This window comes from Salmo salar, chromosome 22 (assembly GCF_965601325.2).
Source record: "Salmo salar chromosome 22, fSalSal1, whole genome shotgun sequence".
NCBI lineage: Eukaryota > Metazoa > Chordata > Actinopteri > Salmoniformes > Salmonidae > Salmo > Salmo salar.
Window position 1 is genome coordinate 44,356,232 of NC_138312.1, and position 9,973 is coordinate 44,366,204.

Consider the following 9,973-nt stretch of genomic DNA (forward strand, 5'->3'; position numbering starts at 1 on the left):
GTCATAATGATTTTTTTTGTTTTCATTTTAATTGTATAATTTTTTTTACCAGTGGGCTATTATGTTCTTGACATTCATTTACTTAAGCTCCAACTATTTCTCAATGTGCTCCACCTTATAATATTCTTTATCTTACAGAAAGTAGCAATTATTCTTGAGATTTTCCCCATGGAGTTTTATTTGTTTTTACATTATGCAATATGCAATCAGAAAAAGGCACTGCATCTCAGTGCAAGAGGCGTCACTACAGTCGATTCCAGGCTGTGTCACATCCGGCCGTCATTGGGAGTCCCATAGGGCGGCGCGCAATTGGCCCAGCATCGTCCAGATTTGGCCTGGTAGGCCATAATTGTTAATAAGAATTTGTTCTTAACTGACTTGCCTAGTTAAATAAAGTTTAAATAAAAAAATAATTGTTTACACTGGACTTTTATTTTGAAGGCAAAATCCGAAAGCCGGAAGTATAAATGACGATAGGATCCAGCTAATGTTGCTGCCGTGACGCGCATGCAAGCGTCTTTTCAGTGTAAACAATTCAAACGCTTCCTCGTCAAAGATATCAGTTTAAAGTATGGGGGGTGATAAGGGACATGTATAAGCCTAGGCAACCGTATCAGCTGACATGATACCAACGACTTACTAACGCCTGAGTGACGCCTATATCGCGTGATAATGAGAGTCATAATGTACATCATTTATATGAATTAAATCTCAACCATAAATGTTAGAAACATATCATTTTTCCGTGCAAGCAGAGATTCCAAAGTAGCCACCTTGAACTATAGCGTAGACTACGACTTGTGTATTTCCTGTTATCGTTAATGGCCTAGAAAAGATGATGCCCAATCTATAGATAATCTGTCTTTCCCTCAACACCTCATGTAGATAGGTATGTTATCTTATCTAGCTGTATACAGATCTAAATGTTAGCCAATCACAGACTGTGTTGTTACCAGTTCCACATCAGAGAACCAATAATAGTTGTGTCCACGGCTTTCAGAGGAGTTCATAGGTGCTATTCAGAATCCTTGGGGTGTCCCTTCAGTCGAATACAGCAGTTCATAGACTTTCCCAGATGGTCCGTGCTATTCGGGATGTCCATACCTCTATCAAGTATAAATAAAAGTAAATTGGTAAGTTTAGTGTTAGTTTAGGGTTCAGGGTAAGGACGTCCCAAGGAATCTGGATTGCAGTGACCGTTCATAGAGTGAGAGACTGGCACGGTATTTGAGAGCTCTGCGGCGACACAGACATTCATTTTTATTAATTTTTTTTACAAGCGGCAGAAGCGATAGTTTCATTAGAGACGATGAAAATAATTACCCAGATGTATTTGATCCAGTTGAGGAGTAAGTAGGCTATATTTAAGTTGTGATATCGTTAGGAAATATTTAGGGCTGCCGTGTTAAGGCACGTGGTTTATTTGAAAATATTTTTTTGTTTGTTGATAACGTATTGTCGAAAGCACATAGGCAATATTATTTACTGTGTCGATAGCGCAGTAGGCTATTGTACAATAACGTTATTTGATGTGTTATTTAATGGATTAATTCAATTGTAAATGAAATAACTACTTTTCACTGAAGGGAAATGAGGTACAACATGCAACTTCGATCGAAGTCCTAAAATCATGCCTGACAATATCACAACGGTATCCTAATATAGTCTGGATACAGTAGTAGCCTATTCTACAATAATGTAACTATGTGCTAGTATTATTTATCTAATTGATCAATTAAATTGTAAATGTGGATGGGTACACTATTTCATTCAATGATTACGTTATTGTACAAGGTAGATACAGGAGTAATCTATAGTCTACAATAATAATGTAATTGAATGTGCTATAGCATAATTTATTTCATTGATGAATACAATTGTAAATGGGGATGGGTAGGCTACTTCATTCAGTGAATACTGAATGTATTGCTATCTCTGGGAGTATGTTAATGAAGGCTTTTCAGCTGTTTAACTATGGCAATGTTGAACTAATTTCTAAATCTCTTTCTTTTAGTCAAGAAGATTGGTTGATCTGGCTCATCACATCAGCTTCACTGCAGCTGCTCAACCCACCCCCCTCACTGTTCTCCCTCCACAAGTAACCACATCCTCTTCTCCTGATCAACTACTGTGCCACCACACTAAAAATGACTGTACATATACCCCTGTGCCCATCTCAGTGTAACATGATCCATCCAAGGCTTCAGCTAAATGTAAGCAAGATGCTATAGTATGTGTGTGTATGTATGTATGTATGCATGCATGCATGCATGTATGCATGTATGTATGGAGTTCCAAGTAAAGACTTGAGAAGATGGCAAAGGAGATAGTGATGTGTGAGAGCATACAGTATAAAAATAAAGACCCCTTGGGATCTAAAATGAGTGTGTGGTTCCTTTTGTGTCTCCTTTTTGGCCGTTTGAGGATACTACAGTCACCCCTGGTGGAGGTTGTTGGAACACTGCGATTTAAGTCTGAGCAGAGGTTGACGAAAACCTTCAAAGGTGGTGGTGGTGTTGTGTTGCATGTTATCTTGAATACCAGGCAGATGTTTGAGTACAGAATCAGATGGTGTAAACTTAACAGGCTAAACTTGTTGAGTACACTCTTTGAGAAAGGGGTTCAAACAGAAAACTTTTTGGTTCCAGTTAGAAGTATTTTTGGTTCCATGTAGAATCCTCTGTGGAATGGAGCCCAAAAGGGTTCTACCTAGACACAGAAGGGGTTCTACCTGGAACCAAAAAGGGTTCTCCTATGGGGACAGTGGAAGAATCCTGTTAGTTTATAGATAGCACCTTTGTATCTGAGTGTAGCCTTATATTGCAGTCGTGGTTCCGTGTATATCTGTGTAAAATAAAATGAATTGGTGCTGGTAAGTTAAGATAATCAGAAATACTATGAAACATCCCCACTTTTAGCACACATTTGCAAGCAGGCAAAGTAACCTATGTGTGCTGAGGCATGTGTGATCACTCAACATTGACAGGACCAACAAAAAATACATGCTTGGGACTCCCGAATGGCACAGCGGTCTAAGGCACTGCATCTCAGTGCTAGAGGCATCACTACAGACCCTGGTTCGTTTCCAGGCTGTGTCACAACCGGCTGTGACTGGGAGTCCCATATGGCAGCGCACAATTGGCCCAGCGTCATTGTTATAGCCTTGATCGCTAAATAAAATTTGGACCGTTGCTTTTCCTATGGCTAAGCAAACAAGTGGCAGCATATGCTTTTCGCACGTCTATATAACAAGGCCTATATCCTCACATACCCCCTCAATTTGAACCCTGCTTTAATCCATAAGACATTTCCACAGAAATGTATAGACAAATGATTGCATGGTGACCGTGTCTGTTAATCTGGTAAAGTAGGGGGGAATCAAGGTCAAATCATGTCATCAGTGATTTTCAGGTCAGAGAAAGATTTATTTTTTTTTACCTTTATTTAACTAGGCAAGTCAGTTATGAACAAATTCTTATTTTCAATGACAGCCTAGGAACAGTGGGTTGACTGCCTTGTTCAGGGGCAGAACAATACATTTTTACCTTGTCAGCTCGGGGATTCGATCTTGCAACCTTCCGGTTACTAATCCAACGCTCTAACCACTAGGCTACTGCCTAAGATGCCAGAGATTCCGAGTTGAATGACTGTTCAAAACAAAACAAAAATCCCAGTCTGGGCTCATTTTCTCCCCCAGATTTCCCAGTTGTCTTGAACACACTGAAGTCAAAAGTCAGAGATTGCCGACTTCCGAGTTGTTTTGAATGGGTCACTAGAGACCTAATGCACTCAATTGAAATGTGTCTTCCGCATTTCGCTGAATCAGAGAGGTGCAGGGTGCTGCCTTAATCAAAATCCACGTATTCGTCGCCCAGGGAACAGTGGGTTAACTGCCTTGCTCTACACAGTAATGGTGGCTGCAATATTAACTAGCCTAATCATTTTTGCATTGAGATGATAGGCCTATTTTAGCTAAATCGACAATTGATGAACTGAACAGACACAAACTAACACGTAACACATGTAGAAGTTAAGGCGTTCATGGTAAGATCATTCATAATAAACTTACACGCAAACTGACATGTTACGCGACGTGAACACCACGTCGACATGACGTGTATGTGTCACGTGTTGTGAACACGTCGGCAGTTTTGACGCTTTAGAAACAAACTTGTCTCCATTGACAGTCCATGTTAATTCATGCCGTTATTTTTATGGCGCAAGGAAGACGTTAGGTGACTTGGTGAGACGTATCAGTAGCTTCACGAGGCTTAATTCTGGCATGAATCACCCCCCATATCGGTTTGTCTTTTTGAACCTGCACGAGGTAAAATTGTTTTACCGCCGCCTGCTGTAATGGAAAGGTAGTGCATTTGAACAGAACAATCTCTACCTGGCTGTGTTCCAATTCTATAACGCAAATCAAACACACAGCAAAATATGTGGAGTAACTTTTCACTATATTCACAAATATATTCACTGTGAAATATCCTACATCTCATCTCTACCTGATGTATGACTAATAATAAAGGTTGAGAAGCTACTCATTTTCTTTGAGCCCCTGTACTAACAAATCTATAAAAATACCCTACAACAAAAACATAAAAATGATAAACTAATTAAAAATAACATTTTATTAACAAGAAGCATGATATACCAATCCACTCTAAGATGCTCACAACAACATAGCATGACATTACATGGACTGGGGCTATGCAAGGTTTATGAGAAAGAACACCATGCAGTGGTGTCAAACCCACTACACAGACATAAGAGGTAATGGCAGACTAGAGCTGGTGAGGTGACACTCCAACATTTGAACCAGGTGCCTTCTGCATGAAACAAAATATGTGCTGATTTTAGTACAGCTACAAGACAGTCACTGAAATGTATTGTGTATAATTCTAAACAAAAGGAAAATAACTACATACATGTATGCTTACAAATGCATGGCTCTGTTAGGCACAACATTGTAGTGAATGTTGATCCCTTAATACATTCAGCCAATATCATTGACCTGATGGGTTTCTTTGTCCTCCTACTACAGGTATAAAGGTAGCATGTCTTCAAATCTGAAGCCCTTGCCCCTCTGAGGGTGACCCAGCAGTTGGATTTTTAACCGGAATCGGCAAGACAATATAAAGCTGATTTTCTGCTCAGGGTGAGGCTTTTTATTTGCAGTGAGGAAATAGTGGGTGAAGTTTTACAATATTTACAAAACAAAATAGACTGTTGGTTGCAACAGGATCATAAACTGTTCCACATAAGAGCTTGTTCAAAGAAAGGCTACAATAATGTCAATTACCCCAACAGCAAGCCAACCTTTCCCTGGCTCTGTCCTGTCTCAAACAACGAAATGGCAAGGTTTAAATACCGCTACCCATAATGCAACAGCCAATGAGAATACATTCACAAAATGGTGATCAGTTAACAAAGGCAACTATTACAATACATATGTAATATTCCCGGGAGGGACTTATAAAGGTGCTACATCATGCTTTATAAGTCCCTCCTGGGAATATGCTACTTCCGAGTACCCCGTACCATTACTTAACCATGCACTCGAACACTCCCACTGTTTACCTGTCAAACTCTGATCAGGAAATGGACAGACCACCCTCAACAATCACAGGGATAAACAAGGTAATCATTCGCATTTCTTTAAATTAGCCTTCATCTTTTAAATGTCACACATGATCACATTTTAGTTGAACTTTCTGATCGTTAAATGCATTAACAGAAAGAGTAATATTATCGGAGACGCATAACAGAAGGTTTTGGCGACAAACCAATTTCCAACGTGCGGATTCGATTATGCTGAGCCAGCAGTTTATGGCTCATGACATGAAAGGCAAAAAGCGGTGAGGAAAAAGCACCCTTCTCAAATGAAATAGTAATCTGCACTGCTTGGTCATGTCGCCAACAAGGAAGCATGGTGAATCGGCCAGAACATAAATCTCTTTTCCATAAAATATGTTTGAATTGTCAAACTAGTTGTTTTCATTGGGAAGGCAGATAACGTTTTTTTTTTAATCAAAAGCAATCACTTCTGCATGTGAAAACACAGAATCCTACTCATTATGCCACATGCTAAATTACGTCACTTTTGTTTTGAGCCAACTTCACCGTGGGCTTTGAATGGGGCACCTGGCTCACGCCCGGGAGGCAGCACAGCTCCAAAACAAATTAAATCAACTTTCACATGCTGCAAAACAAGACTACCAGGGCGCCCGGTCCAGATGAATAGAATTCCCTCAATCTCAATCTCAAACACATTTATTTTCCCAGGTGATCAACTATTAACATATCGGGCTTCTTATCATAAACTGTTTGTCATGTCTGGTCATTTATATAATAATCAAGGCTTTAGATTAAGTGATGATGACCTAGGATGATCATCACCAGGGTTGAGGTGAATTCCATTTAAATTCCAGTCAATTCAGAAAGTAAACCAAATTCCAATTCCACATCTTCATCATTGAAAACTGTTGAGGAGAATTGGAATTTCAATTAACTTCCTGAATTGACTAGAATTGAAATGGAATTAAACCCAACCCTGATCGTCACACCCTCAAAATGTAAACATCCTTTATGTATTTAGATGTACTAGATTGCTGTGACTTTATAGGGGATAGTCCAAGTGGGGGAGAGGATTAATGTTAGAACAAATTTAAAAATCTTACTGTGGAAACCAAAATAACTAAGTTCTACAAAACATATTATATACATTTGTGCCATGCTCAGAAGGGTTATGAAACATCAGCGTTTTACAATGGAAAGGTCCTCCTACAAGTGAGAGTACAATTTTTCCCCAAGCAGCACTGTCATGTTTATCCCTCTGGGTTCATTCTCATCCTCAGTTCTTACAAGTGAAGCATTTACCACAAAGTCAGCAACGTGGTTTCTCTCCTGTGTGATGTCTTCGCTGGTGCCATTTTAGATGACTTGCTGATCTGAAGCATTCTACACACATGGGGCACTTATATGGTCTCTCATCTGATGGGGCATCTCACCTGTGTGAATCCTAATATGGCCTTTCAGGCTTTTCATCTGGCTGAAGCATTTGCCACATTCTTTGCACGGATACGGTTTCTCTCCAGTGTACAGTCCTCATATGTATGGTCAGGGTTTTCTTCTGACTGAAGCATTTGCCACAATCACTGCACTGATATGGTTTCTCTCCAGTATGTATCCTCATATGGTCTGTCAGGTTTCTAATCCGGATAAAGCACTTCCCACAATCTTTGCACTGATATGGTTTCTCCCCAGTGTGACTTCTCGTATGTTCTGTCAGGGTTCCCTTTTCTCTGAAGCATTTGCCACATACATTACAGCAATATGGTTTCATGCCAGTGTGAATTCTCTGATGAGTTTTTAAAATGCTACTTTTCAGAAAGCATTTCCTGCAGACAGGACACCTGTGTGGTCTCTCCCCTGAGTGAGCCGCCCTCAATGGAACTTTCAACTCACTGGCTTCCCTGGTCTTAGAGCTTTGTACTTTCTTTGTCAATGTTCTCTTTGATTTGAGTGGCTGTAACCCTGACATTAGTCCTCCACCATCCACACCATTGTCACTTTCACTGTTCCCAATCTGAGCTGCAGAACAGTCTGAATTTACTGGAGAGAGGGGCTGTAATTCATTGTTTGGTTTGGATTCTCCGTAGCCCTCTCCATGTTCTGTTTTGATGTCTTGTTCAATTGTTTTGGTGGGTAGAGAGTCCCTCTCTCTGTTCTCCACAGTATGGATTTGGTAAAGATGTGAGGACTGGGATGGGTTCTGATCACAGTCCCTTTTCACACAGGTAGAAATTAATATGAACTCTTTGGTATCAGACTCCAGCCCCTGAAGCTGCTCTTCCTCCTGACTGGTCACAAACTCCTCCTGTTCCTCTTTAATCTGAGTGGGCTCTGGGTCGCCCTGGCCCGGACTGGCGCTCCACACCTGCTCACAGTGCTGCTTCTCAGGGGGAACTTCTCCAGGTACAGGAAATGTGAGCTGCTGGGGATCTGAGACGATAGGACAAATTATTAGTATTCAATAGCTCTGAGCCAAGTTCAAATGAATATTAATATATACTGAACAAAAATATAAACGGAACATCCAACAATTTCAAAGATTTTACTGAGTTACAGTTTATATAAGGCAATTAGTCAATTGAAATAAATTCATTAGCCCCTAATTTACGTATTTCTCACGACTGGGAATGCAGATATGCATCTGTTGGTCAGATACCTTTCAAAAAAAGTAGGGGCGTGGATCAGAAAACCAGTCAGTATCTGGTGTGACCACCATTTGCCTCATTCAGCGCAACAATTCCTTCGCATAGAGTTGATCAGGCTGTTGATTGTGGAATGTTGGAACTATGGAATGTTTTCCCACTCCTTTTCAATGGCTGTGTTAAGTTGCTGGATATTGGCGTAAACTATAAAATGCTGTCGTACACGTCGATCCAGACTATTCCAAAATGCTCAATGGGTGACATGTCTGGTGAGTATTCAGGCCATGGAACAACTGGAACATTTTCATCTTCCAGGAATTGTGTACAGATCCTTGGAACATGGGGCCGTGCATTATCATGCTGAAACATGATGTGATGCCGGCGGATGAATGGCATGACAATGGGCCTCAGGATCTCATCAAGGCATCTCTGTGCATTCAAATTGCCATCAATAAAATGCTATGTGTTCGTTTTTCGTAGATTACGCCTGCCCATACCATAACCCCACCACGGGGCACTCTGTTCACAACGTTGACATCAGAAAACCGATCGTCCACATGACACCATACACGTGGTCTGCGGTTGTGATGCCAGTTGGACGTACTGCCAAATTCTCTAAAATAACATTAATAACATTGGAGGTAGAAAAATTACCATTAAATTCTCTGGCAACAACTCTGGTGGACATTCCTGCAGGCAGCATGCCAATTGCACGCTCCCTCAATTTGAGACATCTGTGGCATTGTGTTGTGTGACAAAATTGCACATTTTAGAGAGGCCTTTTGTCACCAGCACAAGGTGCACTTGTGTAATGATCATGCTGTTTAAATCAGCTTCTTGATATGTCACACCTGTCAAGTGGATGGATTATCTTGGTAAAGGAGAAACGCTCACTAACAGGGAAGTAAATACATTTATTCCCAAAACTTGAGAGAAAAGCTTTTTGTGTGTATGGAACATTTCTGGGATATTTTATTTCAGCTCATGAAACCAACACTTGCGTTTATATTTTTGTTTAGTAGAATCAGCAAACGTCGGTTAATCGGTTGATTGCCAGGCTTGACTGGTTCACAATGATTGAACTAGCAGCGGTCATCATTCACTACTTACCGGCTCTATGTAACATTATGTCGGGTTGGAAAACCAAATCCAGCAGCTTCCGTAGACGATCGATCTCCTCCTTCGAACGGGAGATTTCTTCCTGGTACTCTGCTATGGTATTTTCCACTGCCCCAAATATCTCAACAGCCACCGCTGTTAACCGCTCGTTTAGATAATCCTGTAACAGCTGCATTTTAGACATTTTGAGGGAAAGTAAAGTGGAAACGTTTAGCCTATTTTCTGTGGAAGCTGGCTAGCTAGCCATCCCCTTGAGGTAAACAGCAAAGACACTTTCCTGTTGTATCTGTAAACAAGGCTAACTCTTCTTCTTCGTGTGGTTTCCCGGCAGACGGACTAGACGCTTTATTGCGTATTGCTGCCTTTCACAGGTCGGAGAGTGAATTGCATATTTTGTTCACAAGCAAGTCAATAGAAAGGAGAAAAAATTAATTGTACCACCATCTAACCCTAGCTCAGCAGAGAAGTTGTTGGGTGTCATATATTTTAGTGCAGAAGAACTACAGGGGGGTTTAAGAGAAGGGGTCCCAGCCTCCCAGGCCGAGCGTCTGGTGTAGGATCTGTTAGGGCCAAAGTAGTGTGAAGGGGTGGTGGGTTTGTTGGGGATAATGATGTATAATATGGTGATTTTTCAG

General features: G+C 40.8%; 1 long non-coding RNA gene and 1 pseudogene across 2 annotated transcripts; one reads left to right on the forward strand and one right to left on the reverse strand.

Moving 5' to 3' along the window:
• Nucleotides 1–954: 954 nt before the first annotated feature.
• LOC123729668 (uncharacterized) lies at nt 955–2,381 on the forward strand. The gene is made up of 2 exons (XR_006761334.1): nt 955–1,349; nt 2,015–2,381. It is a non-coding gene; the product is annotated as an uncharacterized LOC123729668 (long non-coding RNA).
• Nucleotides 2,382–4,616: 2,235 nt separating this feature from the next.
• Nucleotides 4,617–9,646, reverse strand: LOC106583447 (uncharacterized; annotated as a pseudogene). The gene is made up of 2 exons (XR_014382196.1): nt 9,330–9,646; nt 4,617–8,007 (listed from the first exon to the last, which is right to left on the reverse strand). The product of XR_014382196.1 is annotated as an uncharacterized LOC106583447 (transcript).
• Nucleotides 9,647–9,973: the final 327 nt, after the last annotated feature.